Raw genomic sequence first — 17509 nt, 5'->3', positions numbered from 1 at the left:
AGTTTTCTCACCAATTTAGCACTTTGGGGAGAATCGCCCCCTAAATCTTGTAGAATCATTTGGTGCACTAATGACAAATAATAATGGAATCCCTTCATCCCAATCATGAGGGTAATCTTGACTATATACTCTCATCGTTGTTTTCAAAGTTTGATGCCATCTCTCTGTGATTCTGAATATATGCTGATGATTTACACTTTTATTTCCAGCCTATTCATGACCTCTTTGAACAATCCTGACATACAATCAGATCAATGGACAGATAAAGAAACATAAAAACTAGAAGCAGGAGTAGGCCATTCAGCCCTTCAAGCCTGCTCCATCATTCATTATGATCTTGTTCAATATTTTGATTCTTCATTTCCCCCATACCTCTTGATTCCTTTGGCTTTATGATCCATATCTAATTTCTTCCTGAAATGTCACGTTTTGGCCTCAACTACTTTCTATGGTAGTGAATTTCTCGCATTCATCACATTCTGGGCAAAGAAATTTCTCCTCGAACTTGGTTAATTCCTTTCCACTCTCTTGGCTGTAATATTAATGGTATGGCTTCAGGAAATCTGGAGGATATTTTCATAATAGTCAACAAATATTGATATCCAGTTCACATTTTCAACAATCATCCTACAAAGCTGACTAAAACTTTTGTAAAAGATTCTTTAAAAGCTGGAATAGGGATCAAAGATGCTGGATTTATTGCAGCTTGTGGTTCCCCTATTACTTAATATGTGTAACATATTCGACAAAATTTAACTGGATGTTTATGTATACTCAATTAGAACATAAGAAATAGGAGCAGGAGTAGGCCATCTAGCCCTTCGAGCCTGTCCCGCCATTCAATAAGATCATGGCTGATCTGTCATGGCTCAGTTCCACATTCCCGCCCTCTCCCCAGAACCCTTAATCCCCTCGCTTATCAAGAACCCATCAACCCGCGTCTTAAAAATATTTAGCGAGGCAGCCTCCACCACTTCAAAGGGCAGAGAATTCCAGAGATTCACCACCCTTTGAGTGAAGAAGTTCCTCCTCAACTCCGTTCTAAACCGCCTCCCTTTTATCTTGAGGCTGTGCCCCCTAGTCCTACTGTCCTTTCTGAGCGGGAAGAGTCTCTCCACCTCTATCCTATCCATCCCATTCATCATCTTATATGTCTCAATGAGATCTCCCCTCATTCTTCTAAACTCTAACGAGTACAAGCCTAGTTTATTCAGCCTCTCCTCATAGCTCAACCCCCTCAACTCCGGTATCAGCCTAGTAAACCTCCTCTGCACTCCCTCCAAGGCCAAAATATCCTTGCGTAAGTGCGGTGACCAAAACTGCACACAGTACTCCAGCTGTGGCCTCACCAATGCCCTATACAGCTGCAGCAAGACCTCCCTACTTTTATATTCAATCCCCCTCGCTATGAAGGCCAGCATCCCATTAGACTTCCTGACCACCTGCAGGCTGGGTTTTTGCGACTCATGCACAAGTACCCCGAGGTCCCTCTGCACCGTCGCCTGCTGCAGTTTTTCGCCACGTAAGTAATAGTCCTTCCTACCATTATTCCTACCAAAGTGGACCACCTCGCACTTGCCAGTTCCTGGCCCATTCGCCCAGCCTATCTAGATCCTTCTGCAAACTCTCCACACCCTCCGCGCAATTTGCCGTTCCACCAATCTTGGTGTCGTCAGCAAATTTCGACACCATACACTCGGTTCCCTCCTCCAGATCAACTATATAAATGGTAAATAGCTGAGGCCCCAGCACCGACCCCTGGGGCACTCCACTAGTCACCAACCGCCAATCCGAATAGCACCCATTAACCCCCACTCTCTGTCTCCTATTTGACAACCAATCCTCTATCCACGCTAACACCCTACCCCCAACTCCATGCCCCCTTACCTTCTGCAATAACCTCTTGTGAGGTATCTTTGCTTGTGTTTTCTTTATTCCTAGATTTCTCCCTACTGAAATTGAGAGCTATTTTTAGAATCTCCTTCCTATACTCAGGAGGTAATGCAATTTGATGTATTTCTGCCCATGTGTCATCTGCAGTAATATGCGTGGGATATCATTTTCTCGTTAATGTGATCCTTTACGTAATAATATTCAGGAATATGCTGAGCCTCCAATTCCGAGCTAGCTTTTTAATAGATTTGTTTTAATTTGCAATCACTCTGCTGTAATTCTATCAATCTCTTTGAACTAAACATATTGGTATCTTTCCCCTCGTCTGTTCCATCCTCATTCAGCCTTTTTACAGATCATGAGAGATAATGTTATTTCACTTTGCCCATCCTGTGCTCTTAACTCCCCTGACTCTTGACTTAGCTTGTGTGCCTGTCATTTTGCTACTAAACAATAAGGACATATCCCAGGATGGTCTGTTAGCAGTTTTTCTGCAGCTGGATTTTCTATCAACTGTAACCACAGGTGTCATCACTGCTATCAGTGATTCAGCTATGTCATTCCCTAGAATTAATTGAATCCCCTCAATGCACATGTTTCTACAACCATTTCTCCCATCTTCAAGCTACTCAAGTTTATTTTCACCAGAATAATTTTTCTTGTTTCACTGTGAATACTGCTAATCAGAACTACTTCCTTCAATATCTTTTCCGGACAAAAAAAAATTTATCCCACAATATTAGGGATTGACTCATACCAGTATTTATTAGAATTTTAATAACTTTCCCCATTCCATTTTGTACACATGGAAACAGTTTCCCTTCATATACAAAATTCCTAAACACATCAGCCACCTGCTGGTCTCTGTCCCTGTACAATATATGTACACATTTTCATCCCTATTGTTTGTTTTTCTCTGTTTATGAACCCTATCGGCTTTTCTTGTTCTCCAGTCTCTGATTTAATGGTCACTTAAGATTTCTAACTGTAACTGGCTTTCTGTTTAATGATGATTTGATGTGGCCCAGTTTATTACAGTGAAATAATTCAACTTTACTCCTATCTCTCGGTCCCTCAGCACCATCCTTTCTTTTTGAGGTGAAGTTTCCTTGGAATTTTCAATGACTCCCACTCTTGCTTGATCTTTTTCACACCTTTCTATTTCCTATTTTTCTCAGATTTAAGTGTGTCAAAAACACAGGCTTTGACCAATGAACGAACTCATATTTGTCAATAAGCCCCGTGGCTTGTCTTGCAGTTTTAGAACATAGAACATTACAGCGCAGAACAGGCCCTTCGGCCCACGATGTTGTGCTGACCAATTAAAAAGCAATGACCCTCTAACCTAAACCAATCCCTTTCCATCCATAAACCTATCCACGGATCTCTTAAACGCCCCCAAACTAGGCGCATTTACAACTGCAGCAGGCAGGGCATTCCAATCCCTCACCACCCTCTGGGTAAAGAACCTACCTCTGACATCCGTCCTATAACTACCACCCCTTAATTTAAAGCTATGCCCCCTCGTGCTAGCTTTCTCCATCCGAGGAAAAAGGCTATCACTGTCCACCCTATCTAAACCTCTAATCATCTTATATGTTTCAATAAGGTCCCCTCGTAGCCGCCTTCTTTCTAACGAAAACAACCTCAAATCCCTCAGTCTCTCCTCATAGGACCTCCCCTCCATACCAGGCGACATCCTGGTAAACCTCCTCTGCACCCTCTCCAAAGCCTCCACATCCTTCCTATAATATGGGGACCAGAACTGCACACAATACTCCAAGTGCGGCCGCACCAGAGTTTTGTACAGTTGCAACATGACGCTGCGGCTCCTAAATTCAATCCCCCTACCAATAAACGCCAAGACACCGTATGCCTTCCTAACTACCTTATCTACTTGATTCCCAACTTTCAGGGATCTATGTACACATACACCTAGATCCCTCTGTTCATCCACACTATTCAGAGTCCTACCGTTAGCCCTACACTCTACACATCTGTTATTCCTGCCAAAGTGAATTACCTCACACTTTTCCGTATTAAACTCCATCCGCCACCTCTCGGCCCAGCTCTGCAACTTGTCCAAGTCTCCCTGTAAACTATGACACCCTTCCTCACTATGTACCACACCTCCGACTTTGGTGTCATCAGCAAATTTACTAATCCACCCAACTATACCCTCATCCAGATCATTTATAAAAATTACAAACAGCAGTGGCCCCAAAACAGATCCCTGAGGCACACCACTTGTAACTGAACTCCATGACGAACACTTACCATCAACCACCACCCTCTGTCTCCTATCTGCTAGCCAATTCCTGATCCAATTACCTAAATCACCCTCAATCCCATACATCTGCATTTTCTGCAGATGCCTTCCATGGTGAACCTTATCAAACACCTTACTAAAGTCCATATATACCACGTCAACTGCCTTACCCCCATCCACCTCTTTGGTCACTTTCTCAAAAAACTCAATAAGGTTAGTAAGGCACAACCTACCCTCCACAAAACCATGCTGACTATCTCCAATCAATTCATTACTCTCTAAATAACTATAAATCCTATCCCTAATAATTTTTTCTAAGACCTTGCCCACAACAGAAGTAAGACTCACCGGTCTATAATTCCCAGGGAAGTCTCTGTTCCCCTTCTTAAACAATGGGACATTCGCTATCCTCCAATCTTCTGGCACTATACCTGTGACTAACGACGACCTGAAGATCAGAGCCAGAGGCTCTGCAATCGCCTCTCTTGCCTCCCAGAGAATCCTAGGGTAAATCCCGTCCAGCCCAGGGGACTTATCTATTTTCAAACCCTCAAGAATATCTAGCACATCCTCCTTATCAACTGCAATACTGTCCAGTTTACAACCCTGTAACCCAGTGTTCTCCACAGCTACATTTATGTCCCCCTGCATGAATACCGAAGAGTATTGGTTCAATGCCTCTCCAATCTCTTCCGGTTCCACACATAACTTCCCACTGCTGTCTCTAACTGGCCCTAACCAATCTTCTGTTCTTAACATATCTATAGAACGCCTTAGGATTCTCCTTAATCCTATCAGCCAAAGTCTTCTGATGTCCTCTTTTAGCCCTTCTTAACTCACTCTAACTCCCTCCTAGCCAATCTAAAGCTTTCTAGTGCACTACCTGAGCCCTCAAGTCTCATCCGGACATAAGCCTCCTTTTTCTTTTTAACCAGCGAATCAACTTTTTTAGTGCACCACGGTTCCCTAGCTCGACATTTCCTCCTTGCCTGACTCTGTTCCTCCAGAGTTTTTATCACTGCAGGATTAATTCTCTAGGCGCCCCATAGGTTTCTTCTATTCTTGATGCTCTCAGCCACCCATCAAAATTGCTTTTTTAGCCCTTTAATTTTTAATACAAATCCATCCAGATTGTTGTTTTAAATTTGAAAGTTATGTCTGAAAGCCTCCGGTGCTAACTTATAAGCACTCAACGTGGCTTTCTTTATTATATTGTACTCGCCAAACATTTTTCCTGACAAAGACGCATAGGCTTCACTAGCTCTACCTGCAAATTTACTCTAAGTGAAGCATGCAAATAACTTGCAACTATTTCAGTCTGGCTATTTTCTCAAAGGAATTTAAAAATGCCTGGACAACTCTTGTACATTTAAATGCCTTGCTATTCCTTCAATTACCTCAACTTTCTTAGCCCCTTTAGATAACTAATTGTATTTTGTTCATCAGTTCCATAAATTTAGTTTTAGGTACACTTTTCAAACATTACAAGGTTATATTGTCTATACCCAAATAAGTCTTGGCCAGTACAAGAGCCATTTTTACAGTCAGCTTATTTTACATCATGCACCTCACTTGGTTCCACCCTATCCTCATTCTTGTTATGTTTGAAAAGTCACAAATTCCCAACACCCAAAGGATTATGCTTTTTAAAATCCTGGCCAAGAGCCCCCCAATTTTTGTTAAGAGCCTGGTTGATGTAACATGCAAAATCCAGAAGGGTAACTTGGAACACTGGTTCTTAGTTTGATATCATGAGCAATGATGTACAACCCCTACAGTCATCATGTGAACAATTAATAGAGAATTTTAACTTTGACGTGCCGGTCAAGAGGAAGGATGGGAAGGGTAGGATTAGAGAGCCGTGGGTAACTAGGGATATTGAGGACCTGGTCAGGAGGAAGAGAGAGGCGTACATTAGATCTAGGCATTTGAGGACAGAGATAGCGTTAGAAGAATACAGAGAATGTAGGAGAGAACTTAAAAGGGGCATCAGAAAGGCAAAAAGGGGCCATGAAATGGCTTTGGCGGGTAGGATTAAAGAAAATCCTAAGGCATTTTACTCCTATGTTAGAAATAAAAGGATGGTTAGAGGGAAGATTGGTCCTCTCAGGGACAGAGGAGGGGAACTATGCTTGGAGCCTGGGGGAATGGGGGAGATCCTGAATGAATACTTTGCGTCGGTATTCACGCAGGAGAGGGGCCTGATGTCTGGTGCTGTGCTTGAGGAGTTTGAGGATCCGTTGAGGGATATAGTCATCACGAGGGAAGAGGTGTTGGGACTTTTAGACAGTATAAAGACGGATAAATCTCCGGGGCCTGATGGCATCTATCCCAGGCTGTTAAGGGAGGTGAGGGATGAAATTGCTGGGCCTCTGACGCAAATCTTTGTCTCTTCTTTGGACACAGGTGAGGTCCCAGAGGATTGGCGCATTGCAAATGTAGTACCGTTGTTTAAGAAGGGTCAGAGGGATAACCCAGGGAATTATAGGCCGGTGAGCTTGACTTCGGTTATAGGCAAGCTAATGGAGAGGATCCTCAAGGATAGGATGTATGAACATCTGGAGCGCTGCAATCTGATCAGGGATACGCAGCATGGCTTCGTTACAGGGAGGTCGTGCCTTACGAATCTAGTGGAATTTTTTGAAGAGGTGACAAAAACGGTTGACGAAGGACAAGCCGTTGATGTTGTCTATATGGATTTCAGTAAGGTGTTTGACAAGGTCCCTCATGGTAGGCTGATAGAAAAGGTGAAGGCTCATGGGATACAAGGCCAGGTATGTAGATGGGTGGAGAACTGGCTTGGGAGGAGGAGACAGCGAGTAGTAGTGGAAGGCTCCTTTTCCAATTGGAGGCCTGTCACCAGTGGTGTGCCGCAGGGCTCGGTACTTGGACCTCTTCTATTTGTGGTATATATTAATGACTTGGAAGAGGGGGTAGGTGGTGTGATCAGCAAATTTGCTGATGACACCAAGATGGTTGGATTGGCGGGTACTGAGGAGCAGTGCCTGGCAATGCAACAGGACATAGACAGGCTGGTAGATTGGGCAGATAGATGGCAAATGGAATTTAATCCGGAGAAATGCGAGGTGATGCACTTTGGCCGGAATAATGTGGAGGGGAGTTATACGATAAAAGGTAGAACTATCCGGAGTATAGATACGCCGAGAGACCTGGGGGTGCAAGTGCACAAGTCCCTGAAGGTGTCGGTACAGGTGCAGAATGTGATGAGGAAAGCGTATGGTATGTTAGCCTTCATAGGAAGAGGTATAGAATATAAGAGTAGGAGTCTGATGTTGCAGTTGTATAGAACGTTGGTTAGGCCTCACTTGGAGTACTGCGTCCAGTTCTGGTCGCCGTACTACCGGAAGGATGTAGAGATCCTGGAGAGAGTGCAGAGGAGATTTACCAGGATGTTGCCTGGTATGGAAGGGCTGTCTTACGAGGAAAGATTGAATGAACTTGGGCTGTTTTCCCTTGAGAGACGTCGGCTGAGGGGGGATCTAATAGAGGTTTATAAGATTATGAAGGGGATAGATAGAGTAAATGGTGGTAAGCTTTTTCCGCTACAAGAAATGGATAGAACGAGGGGTCACGGGCTTAGGGTGAGGGGGGCTAGGTATAAGACAAATATTAGAGGGCAGTTTTTCACACAAAGGGTAGTGGGGGTGTGGAATGCACTGCCGAGTAAGGTGGTGGAAGCAGGCACGCTAGGGTTGTTTAAGAGTCACTTAGACAGCCATATGAGCGGGCTACATATAGGGGGATATAGTAGGCCTTACTGAACATTGTAGGCTTGGGAATACGTTTTGCCTCAGGAATGTTAGTCTTTGCCTGTTTAATAATGAATTTTTTTGTCTCCACAGGCATTTAAGTCCAGCAAGGGGCATGCAGGCGGCAGGTTGTAGTGGGCTGCTCTTGGATGTTGCTTCGGGAGTTGCCTATTGCTTCATGTCGTTAGTGTGCTTAAACTGGACCATCTCGAGGGCAACATGACAGCTCAGAGACTATCTCTGTTGCTGTGCGGACACATGGATTTGGGCCTGTGTCTGTGGGAGTTTGCACGTTCTCCCCGTGGTTGCGTGGGTTTCCTCCGGGTGCTCCGGTTTCCTCCCACATCCCCCAAAGATGTGCTTTTAGGCTGATTGATTGGGTACTAAAATTGTCCCTAAATTGGACCTCCCTGATCCTCGCACGTTAGGCGTAGACTAAAATCATGAATAGGTCACTGAGATAGTAGGACGGCGGCGCGGGCTCGTTGGGCCGAAGGGCCTGTTTCCCGTGCTGTGTTGTTCTTTGTTCTTTTGTTCTTTGTTCTTAATAATAAAAGCACAAGGAAGACTATAATACAATATGACATTTAAAAACACTAATGACTATACACACACAATTTCACATGAAACTATCCCTTGGTCCCTAACTACCTTTTATCTGAACTCACAGGGAGGAAGTTGTAAGACTTTCATTTATGTAACGCCTCCCGCCACCACCTCTTCCCAAACAACATCCAATATTAAGTAACTGAGATAAATCCAGGAAATAACTACAACCTGCAGGAAGGTTAAGGCAACCACATGTGGAAAATAGCCTTCAGGTTCAGTAAAGGCAGAAAAGGGCTACTTCTTTTGGGAGTCTATGGCCAAATCGTTTCACTGTTCACGCTGGTGGGATTTTTCCCATGCCGCTACAGTGAACGCAGATTTTGCTGACTGCCAAATTCTCCAACCTCGCTGCAGCAGGAGCGTGGAGTATACAGCAAGCAAAATCGCACCCAAATCGGCAACAGCTGCAGGTCTGATGTGAGCTGTCTCCCCCTTAGTGTTCTACAGATATACTGTTTCTTACCCTTTGATGTTATTCACCCTGTAAAGTCCGCTTTTGGCAGATACATGTCAATTTCCATATCCAGTTTGAAGTTACCTCTTCTATAGCCATTTATTTTCTCTAGTCACATCTGTAAACACTTGTTTTTCCAAAGATATGCTAATTCACAACTTACCACTTCTCTAGATGTCTACCTCTAATCAACTCCCTTTGTAATGTTCTTTTATCCTTTTTTTATTTTGTTTTCATCTTAATTTTCCACAATTCTTAACATGGGATTTTTCAAACTTTTACAGCCAGAGAGTACTAATGGAATCCCTGGAAAACATTCTTATTGTAATGAAGATTTCAACTACAAAAAATTATTGCTTTTGTGCAACAGGTACAAACATACAAGTACCAAATTTGCAGATTTTTTACCTGTATGCTCTTATTATAACTAAAATGTTTTCTTATTTAAAAAGTAACCCTAAGTCTTACCTTTAGCATCTTTATTGTGAGGAATGTTGCTGGAAAGCTGGATTTTCACACTGGGGACTCTTGCGCACATACTCACCCCCCTCGCACACACTCTCATTCATCTCTCACACGCATTTACCATGCTCTCACCGTCATTCTGCTGTCCATGCTTACCCTGATACAAAGATTTGAGTTTTGAGGTGTTCCAAGCTTGAAGCCGTCCTCTGATTGGACAAGTATCTCCGTATATTTTACACGTCAGGCTGGCCTGCTGCAGAACCCTGGCTTATACCATTCTAATAAACCTCTCCTGTACTCTTAGGCCTTGGTAACCTTCCTGTAGTGTGCAGCCCTGATCACAATTCCAGCTGAAATCAATCCTGTGGGCTTAAATATTTGGCACGACTTCTTTGATTTTGCATTTTGTGCTCTTAATATAGCCAAAGATCCCATATGTGTTTTAGTACCTTTCTCAACTTTTGTACCACCTTCAACACTTAGGTCTTTACACACTCTGGCCTCTTTTTAGCACCTCTCTTTAATTTGTACAAATTAGTTAATATCACCCCTGTTCATTCTTTCTACCAAAATGTATTACGTTGTTAATTTTCATCACATTATATATGTATGTATACATTATTATTGGTCAGTGTCCTCCTAAAGCCTGTTAGTATCCTCTCCTTAGTTCTACATTTGAGTTAAATATGCCCAATATATCAGGTCATTTATATATATCCAAAGCAGCAGTGGTCCTAATATTGATCCCTTGGTCAATATTATGCTATATACTTTCCACCAATATAAATAAACATTTATTAGTGTGGTTTCTGTTGGCCAATGTCCCTCTAATCCCATGGTCTTTAATTTTGTTATGATGTGGAGATGCTGGCGTCGGACTGGGGTGAGTATGGTAAGAAGCCTCACAACACCAGGTTAAAGTCCAACAAATGTATTTAGTATCAGAAGATTTTGGAGAGCTGCTCCCTCATCAGGGAGTTTAATTTTGCTAACAAGTCTATTATGTGATACTTTGTCAAACATCTTGATAGTCCTTGATCTGCATTTATGCACATCATCCCTATCAGTTCTCTGTTACTTCATGCGATAATGTAATTTGTTGAACACTCTGGTTGTATATAATAAATCCATGCTGACTTTCAACCAATTTCACCCTGGATTTTGTTTCAAATTTCCACGTGACTGATGGTAAGCTGATTGGTCTGTAGTTGCAGAGTTCAATGTACTACCCATTTTATAAATATTTCCTCTGGTCCTCTACTTGCAACACCATGTTCAAGGATGATTGAAAGACTGAAGTCCCAGGGTCTGAAATGTCCATCAACCCTCAAAAACCTCACAGTATCCCACCCTGATTGGATGACATCTCTACACAGAGCACTGCCAACCTTTTAAGAACATTCTCCTTATATCCAATGTAATGCTAGAACTGCTACATTATCCGCTTTAATGATATATGATGTTCATGATGAACTACAGAAATACAAGTTTTGTTTTCAATTGAAAACATGCAAACTACTCGTCAAGCATCTCAATCCATCTCCCTAGCAATATATTTGCTTCTCTTGACTCACCATTTACCAGTCAATATCAGCAGACGTTTCTGGCAGGAGTGATCGTTAATGTGTCTCCTGAACACCCCGCACTGGCGGTTAACTTTTTTCAGGATGTGGGCGATGTTGACAACTCTGCATTAAAAGCCCATGTCTAGCTGGCAACAGGGGCTGTCAGGACACTGGGGCATCCCGATTGCGGCACGCAGCTGGCATGTCCTGCGAGATGTTGATACGTAATGTTTCCGGGGGCTGGGAAAAAAAATCACCTCCTGTATTGATTCATTTTTTTTAAAGAAGGTGCAGATGTCAGCGGGTGGATTCTGACCTGCCGCCATTAACCGGCACACTGATTGTATTGGTCACTGGCCGCTGACCCACCTGACCGGAAGTTCCGGCGCTCACTTCCGGCAGTTCCTGTTCCCGGGCTCGAGCCGAGGGCGGCTCCGTGCTCCTGCAGCAGGTGAGAGACCGAGAGACCGGGGTAGAGGGACCGGGACCGGGTGTCCGGCAGCCGAGGAGGAGCGGCCGGGGGCGGAGGGCGGGAGACCCAGTCAGAGAGCCGGAGCCGGCGCCGGCGGGACGGGCTGCTGAATGTCGTCCCCCCCCCGCCCCCCCGTCACCAAAATCACAGACCGGGCACCTTCAGTGAAGTGAGGGTCGGTAAGGGGGCTGACCCTGGCCGGGAGAGGGGGTGAAGTGAGCCTGTGCTCCGATTCGGGATTCACAGGGAGGAAGTTGTAAGACTTTCATTTATGTAACGCCTCCCGCCACCACCAGCAGCAGCACTAGCCTCTGTCAGCGCTCCAGAAGCACTGAAGTAGTTTTAGGAAGTACGCTCACTGCCGTAATATGGGGAACACTTAAACAGCAAGTTCCCGCAAATTGTAACGTGTTCATGACCCAGACATCTTTGTTTTCTCACTGTTATTGACTGAAGGATAAATCACAGTCAGGATACTGTGGATGACTCCCTTGCTCTCCAGGATTATCTCATGGGATCCTTTATGTCCCCGTGAGAGGGCACTTGGGACCTCAGTTTAACCTCTGATCCAAAACATGGCACCTTTGACGGTGTTGCACTCCTGCATTGCAGTGTCAACCTATGTTTTATGCTCAAGATCCTTGAGTGGGATTTAACCCAACAACTTTGTTCGTGAGAGAAGTGGTGGTGGTGGGGTATTGCTATGGCAGGAGTGTTGGGGTGCAGCTGATTTGGGATGGAGAGAGCACAAAAAGATTGGGATTATGGTTGCATCATAGAGGAAGAAGTGAATCCATTTGGGGATGGGGTGTTGGTGGGGTGGTGGATTAAGCTGTGCTGTCAGCAGTGTCTGTGTCCATGTACTAGAATCCTGGGAAGTTCTGCCTTAATTTGATGGTATGTTCAGCAACCACAAATATTAAATTTTAAAAGACAACTTTGATGTATCAAGTGTTCCTTTTCAAATATATTTTTAAATGACAAAGATGCCCTAATACTACTGCCGTTTGTACTGCTGACTTAATCAACCAGTTAATCAGTTGTAATCTTCTTTTCTCTTTTAGCTAACGTAAACAAATTACAAATGTGTTACTAGTCTAACAAAGTTGTGTGTTGTATTCAGATTAGGAAAAAGGAAAAGATGACCCATAAAAAGCAATGTTTGAATTTGAACTTGGCAGTTTTACATTAAGACTCTGAGATAGTTAATGTCACATGGTTTTGATTTATCCAGCAGCTTCTGCAGCCTCTGGTTATCCTAAATTACCTAGTTAAGGAAGTGTAGCCAATGGAGGAAATGCAGGAATCAGATTGCACACACGAAGATCCCACAAACAGCAACATAGTAATGGCCAAATAAATATTGGCCAGGATATTGGGTAGAGTTCTCCAGCTTTACTTTGAAATGTTGCTATGGATATTTTGAGTCTACCTAAAAACAGCCAGGGCCTTGGAGGATGATTTGATTTATTGTTGTTGCATGTATTGGGATACAATGAAAAGTATTGTTTTTTGCACTATACAGTCAAAACATACCATCCATGGTATACATAGGAGAGAAGGAAAAGATAGGATGCAGGATATAGTGTTGCAGATACAGGTAGGATGAAAGAAAGGTCAGCTTCATATATAATAAGACCATTCAAAAGTCTGATGACAGAAGGGAAGAAGCTGTTCTTGAGTTTTTCCTATTTAGAAGAAGGTGGAAGAGAGTACATCCTGGGCATATGGGATGCAGAAGAGATTTACTAGAATGGTACCATGAATCAAGGACTTCAGTTACATGGAGGGACTGAAAATGCAGGGGTTCTCTTCTTAACCTTGTAAGCTCCAATGAGGTTGTACGTATTTGCTTCATCACTATGACCACACATTTCCTCCTCTGGAAGACATCCTGACTTTATCTCTATTTTCAGCTTATCTGTTACTGAAACCTTTATTTGTGCCTTTGTTAACTCTAGAATTGACAGTTCTAATGCCAATGTTGTTCCTTTGTTTAAGAAGGGTGGCAAGAATAATCCAGGTAATTACAGGCCGGTGAGCCTTACGTCAGTGGTAGAGAAATTATTGGAGAGGATTCTTCGAGATTAGATTTATTCCCACTTGGAAGTAAGTGGACATATTAGTGAGAGGCAACATTGTTTTGTGAAGGGGAGGTCATGTCTCACTAACTTGATCAAGCTTTTTGTGATGTGACAAAGATAATTGAGGGTAGAGTAGTGGATGTTGTCTGTATGAACTTCAGTAAGGCCTTTGACAAGGTCCCTCATGGCAGACTGGTGCAGAAGGTGAAGTTGCATGGGATCAGAGGTGAGCTGGCAAGGTGGATACAAAACTGGCTCGCCTAAGAAAACAGAGGATAGCAGTGGAAGGGTGCGTTCCTGAATGGAGGTCTGTGACAAGTGATGTTCCTCTGGGATCGGTGCTGGGACCTTTGCTGTTTGTAATATATATAAATGATTTGGAGGAAAATATAACTGGTTTGATTAGTAAGTTTGCGGATGACACAAAGATTGGTGGATTTGCAAATAGTGATGAGAACCATCAGAGGATACAGCAGGATATAGATGGAGACTTGGGCAGAGAGATGGCAGGTGGTGTTTAATCCAGACAAATGTGAGGTAAGGAAGGTCTAGTACAGATAGGAAATATATGGTAAATGGCAGAACCCTTAAGAGTATTGATAGGCAGAGGGATCTGGGTGTACAGATACACAGATACAAGTGACAATGCAGCTGGAGAAGGTAGTCAAGAAGGCGTATGGCATGCTTGCCTTCATTGGCCAAGATATTGAGTTTAAAAATTGGCAAGACATGTTGCAACTTTATAGAACCTTAGTTAGGCTGCGTTTGGAATATAGTGTTCAATTCTGGTCGCCACACTACTAGAAAGATGTGGAGACTTTGGAGAGGGTGCAGAAAGATTTACCAGGATGTTGCCTTTAATGGAGAGCATTAGCTGTGAGAGGTTGGAGAAATTTGGTTTGTTCGAACTGGGGCGACAGAGGTTGAGGGGAGATCTGATAGAAGTCTGCAAGATTGAGAGGCATGGACAGAGTGGATGGTTAGACGCTTTTTCCCAGGATGGAAGAGTCAATTAATAGGAGGCACAGGTTTAAGGAGCAAGGTTTAAAGGAGATGTACGAGGTAGATTTTTTACATAGAGTAGTGGGTACCTGGAACTCGTTGCCAGGGGAGGAAGTGGATAATGTAGTGACTTTTATGGGGTGCCTTGACAAGTACGTGAGTAGGATGGGACTAGAGGTATATGGTCCCCGGAAGGGTAGGGGTGTTTTAGTTAAGTTGGGTAGCATGTTTGGTGCAAGCTTGGAGGGCTGAAGGGCCTGTTCTTGTGCTGTAATTTTCTTTTGTTCTTTTGTTTTTTGTTCTTCGTTCACTCCTGGAAAACCTTGAAGCAGTGTTTCTGAATCAATGGAGAAAATATTTATTCAAAATAAATGTCAATAAAAATTTATAAATTTCTGGGCAGCTTGAGTTTCAGAAGTTATTTCTCTGAATTGTTTTATGAAATAAGTTATACGTTCACCATTAAAATATCCAAAACCTATGAATAATCAGAGTAAATAATAGCTTAAATCTTTGGTGGGTAGGTTTTAAGTTGTAGAATTGGGAGTAATTAATTTTTAAGGAAAAGTTGTGGAGTACACAGGGAAGCCATTTGGCCCGTCATACCTGTGCTGACTCTTTGAAAGAGATAGCAAATTTGTGATGCTCCCCTTTGCTTTTCCTGCAAACTTAAAATATTTGCCTTTACAAGTATGTATCCAGTTCCCTTAGAAAGTTGTTCTTGAATCTGCTTCTACCACCCTTCCATTCCAGAATACAATTTGCTTCATTTAAAAAAAAAGTATCTCTATTGTGTCCTTTTGTCAGTTGTCTTCAATCTCTGTCCTTCAGTTACCAACCTTTCTGCCAATGGAAATTGCTTCTCATTTACCCTGTCAGAAAGCCATCAACATTTTTAATGACCTCTCAGATCTCCCTTTGATCTTTGGTTGAAGGTGAGTAACCCCAACTTCCCTAGTCTATTCAAATAATAAGTCTTTATCCCTTTATTCTATTAAATCTCTACGGCACTCTCTCAACAACTTTGAAATCTCACATATGGTGCCCAGAATTGTATATAATACTTCAGCTGAGTGCTAACCAGCGATTTATAAAGATAAAGAAATATTTTGTTTTCTGAGCCCCTGTTCATAAAATCAAGGATCCCTTGTGCCTTCATAACTTTTTTTGCTACCTTCAAAGATTTGTGTTTATAAACCCTCACTTCCCCCATCTCTTGCACCACCTTTAAAATTGTATAATTTAGCTTAGATTGTCTCTCCTTTTTTTTTCCAAAATCTGTCATAAAAGAATATTTTTGTGACATTTACACGGATTTTAGTTTTGTTTATTAAAAAGTCTTGGTGCTGAATATTCTGCATACTTCCTTGGAAGTATGCACACTTTCCATTTCACAGTAACTTCATTGCTGTGTTAATGTAAGCCTACTTGTGGCGCTAATAAATAATCGTGAACTTAATGTGCACTCAGAGTAATTCAGTTGAGAATTTACCTGTTCTTAACTCCCCTGCGAATCAAATGATGTTGATATCTCGAATTTGGACCTTGTTTCTTTGTGTCAGATATGCAACCTGTCATTTAGTAGTACAGAACTTGAGTATTGTTGAAAAAAGAAACATGCTGTTGAAGTAATCTGGCTGATCCTCTACCCGCAAGTTGAGGAGTGTACCTTCATGCATGGCTTCAATTTTGGTGTTCCTTTGTCATACATCAAACAGAAAGAGGTATTTGCAGTGTTTGAACTCCTCTGTTTGCAGCTATCCTGCCACAAACCAGTGCCCAGTGAAAATATGATCCTTGAAAGTCTGCCGTGCTGATCTGGTGCATGCGTTTCTGGGATACCCACTGATTTGTCTTTTCGCATGTAACACAAATGTCTGGTAGTGTTGCGAGGCTTCAGGCCCATACCCACATGCATATCCGTAGACCTGACAAAGGGACAGGAATAGTCATCCTTAAGCACAACAATACTGACAAAATGAAGACTGTCCATAATGGCAAATCCAAATTTATATCCACCACCTAGTGTAACTGCACAGCCCTGTTTGAACGCAAGCCACAAAAATGCTTTGAAGACTTGCACAAGAGTAATAAGCAGCCTTGGAGTGCATGTGACCAGATTTGTCCTCATGTTTCATTTCGTCCATAAAGGTACTGGCTCCCCAAGGTGTATAGAAGTAGTGTCCTATCACACACTATATCTTATCTGGCTGATTCTGCACAATATGAATTGGCCAAATGGTTGAGCGACTTGCTACAATCAATTCCTAGTGACCTATCTAAATATGCTGTGAAGGATTCCTCTGCTGTCACAAAGACTATACAGATCTGCATCTCAATAGCAATACCATCATTATCTGCTCATTTGACATTGCAGACTCCTTTATTAATGTCACATAAGGAAGCTGTAGACATTTGCACTGTCACTTTAACAATCTAGACACATCACCATGTTCTGAATCCCTATTCATTGAACTTATGAACTCAGTACTTGTGCATGTATGGCGAAATGGTGTTGCCATGGGATTCCCTCGAGTCCCAGCTCTTAATAACATTTTTTATTAATTTCCATGAGAAACATGTCTTGATAAAATGATCCATACCACTTAACCCTTGCATATTTCTAATACTAGATAACATATTGCTATATTTGAATCTGCAGCTGTGTTTTAGAATCTCAGACTTCTTAATGTGGGCAATTCCTGCTTAAATTCATCTTTGAATTTGATGTCAAGCTAGGTGGGGTGATAAGAAAGGACACAGGTGGCAAAGAATTATCGACCAGTTAAATGAGTTGGCAGTAAGAGGACAGATGGGATATAATGTAGGGAAATGTGAAGGTATTTGCATTGGTTGTAAGCGTAGAAAAAGGTGTGACATTTGTAAATGGACACACCCAAGTTGCTTTGAACAAAGAACACAAAGT

General features: G+C 42.5%; 1 protein-coding gene across 2 annotated transcripts in view; it reads left to right on the top strand.

Annotated features, from left to right (window-relative positions):
• Positions 1 to 11400: 11400 nt before the first annotated feature.
• The window catches only part of dnajc5ga (DnaJ (Hsp40) homolog, subfamily C, member 5 gamma a), a 45709-nt gene continuing 39600 nt past the window's right edge, over positions 11401 to 17509 (top strand). For both annotated transcript variants that reach the window (XM_080192327.1, XM_080192324.1), the window contains exon 1: positions 11401 to 11476. The gene's annotated coding sequence lies outside the window, so the exon portion shown is untranslated. The remainder of the gene's footprint in view (positions 11477 to 17509) is intronic.

Source organism: Carcharhinus amblyrhynchos, chromosome 7 (genome assembly GCF_965287045.1).
Source record: "Carcharhinus amblyrhynchos chromosome 7, sCarAmb.v2.hapA, whole genome shotgun sequence".
In the NCBI taxonomy this organism is placed as follows: Eukaryota; Metazoa; Chordata; class Chondrichthyes; order Carcharhiniformes; family Carcharhinidae; genus Carcharhinus; species Carcharhinus amblyrhynchos.
Note: the sequence above shows the minus strand (reverse complement) of the source record. Positions and strands in the feature narration are given on the sequence as shown.